The sequence below is a fragment of the Aquarana catesbeiana genome, linkage group LG12 (assembly GCF_042186555.1).
Source record: "Aquarana catesbeiana isolate 2022-GZ linkage group LG12, ASM4218655v1, whole genome shotgun sequence".
NCBI lineage: Eukaryota > Metazoa > Chordata > Amphibia > Anura > Ranidae > Aquarana > Aquarana catesbeiana.
In genome coordinates, this window is record NC_133335.1 from 30275488 (window position 1) to 30277517 (window position 2030).

Here is a 2030-nt window from a genome sequence, read left to right on the forward strand (position 1 = left end):
GATACTTGGGGATGGGAGAAACCCACAGGATGGAAAGCTGCCTTCTGCAAATCAAGCCATATATGGATGGACTTTTTTTAAAACCCGTTTTTACTTCTGTTTCTCGCCAGTGGTCAGTAACTGTGCGTTTTTATATTCTTCCGCCCCTTTCATTGCCAGTGAAAGGAGTTCCAGTTATGACACGTCGGTTCTTTTTTTGCAGAGGGCAGTCCCTCTTACCCCCACCCTATATTTTTTTTTTTCATTGTATTTATTGGTTTTACCTCTGCCTACTGTGGGATCGACACACCAGAACCATCTTTGCCTCTCTAATTTTTTAGCAATCTACAGTGTTTAACCCCCCCCCCCCCCCTTCTTTGGGCAACCCAATTAAAGTAAAATTTTAGAAATCTAAACTTCCAAAATAAAGGTTTAAATAGACTGTTTTTAAATTTTAGGAAGAAATAACTAAAGTTTAAAAAAAACACATAATGCAATGTTGTATTATTTTATTTGCTTATTTTTTTTATTTTTTTGTAAAGAAAATAAAAAAAAAAAACCTGTGGGCAGTTGCAAAAGTTTATGACAAAGGACACAACATTTTATGGCATAAATATATAAATATCTATATATATATTATACTTGCACTGTTTTAATTTTTTTTTTTCGTATATAATTTGAGCGCTCCACCCTCTCTTTTAACAGAGACGCCACCGTGTTTTTTTTTTGTTTTTTGTTTTTTTGTTTTGTTTTTTAATTTTTTTTTGTTTTTTTTTTTGTTTTTTTTTCTACAGAGGGTTTTTTTTTTTCCTTTGTGACACACTTGGTAAAAGTCTCGACATGGCTTGCTGTATTTTTGGGTAGTTCTTGTAGATAATTTTTGGCACATGATAGCGGGGGGGGGGGGGGGGGTTGGCGAAATTTAAATATAACACAGAATCTCCCATTCTACCGCAAATGACTATGTACAAATATCCGTAAAATATTTTGTTAAAAACAAAAAACAGTATGCAAGCTTTGGCGACCATTTTCTGCCGCCACGGCAATAGCCCCATCTTTGTACCTATTTTTTTATTACGGAATTAAAAAAAAAAAAAAATAAAATATACTAATTGGTTCTTTATATTTTCAGAGGTTACTGTATTAAAACTGTTGATTGGTAATACTTTTATGAGTGTAAATAGCCTGACCTTGTGTCCACCCTCCCCCCCCCACCCCCGCCCCCCGGATTTACCAAACTCTGCCTTTTGTCACCGAACTCTGATCAGTATTTGTAACTGACCCGCTGTTACATCCTGTTGTCGTCGTCTCCTCCTCCTCCTCCCACCCGCCTGCTGATCTTGTCTTTCCATTTTGTTTTCTTGTACATTTTTGCACAGTTACTTGTTCATATGTAAATATTTTACTTTCAAAAATGAAGTTTTTAATTGCTATTGTTTTATATAGGATTGAAAGAAAATTAACTCCTTTATTAAAAACAAATTTATCTGTACCACGTCTGTCTGTGTGTTATGTTGTTGGGTTGATTCACAATGGGAAATGCTTCAGAGGTGGCCGGGGGATGTCGGGAAGCTGCTTTCTCCCAGTTCCTTGGCTGTCATGCTCATCAAGTGGCTTCAGTACTTTTCAGCCGTGGACCTAGAACAAGTATGCTGATTTTGGAGTTCTGCCGTAAAGTGGAATTTTCGACTCAAAGTGGAACTTAAGGATAACCCTAACTACTCTTAAAACTTTCCCCTCCCCTTCCTAACACCTAAACACCTATACTTGGTGACCTGTGCATTAATGGTCACATGCACTCCCTTGTGTAGGCAAGTGCCGGCTGCAGTGGAGAGGAGACCATGGCTGGAAATGCCAGGGAGCAGTAACGTCACCCATAAGAAACAATATCCCTTCCATTGTCGACGCTTCCTCCTCTCCCCTGCAGCAGTGACACGGAAGCAGGATCACATGACCGAAGCACCCTGAAATTTTAAAGCCGCTCTAGTCCAGTCACAGGATCTCCCCTGTTCAGACCAGTGCCGGCTGCCAGGGAAAGGAGACAGTGCTCC

The 2030-nt window shown here is 39.1% G+C and overlaps 1 protein-coding gene across 1 annotated transcript in view; it reads left to right on the forward strand.

Moving 5' to 3' along the window:
• TAF4 (TATA-box binding protein associated factor 4) overlaps positions 1 to 1471 on the forward strand; it is a gene marked incomplete in the record, with an annotated part of 77189 nt that extends 75718 nt beyond the window's left edge. Inside the window, 1 exon segment of the mRNA XM_073607531.1 lies at positions 19 to 1471.
• Between the last annotated feature and the right edge of the window lie 559 nt (positions 1472 to 2030).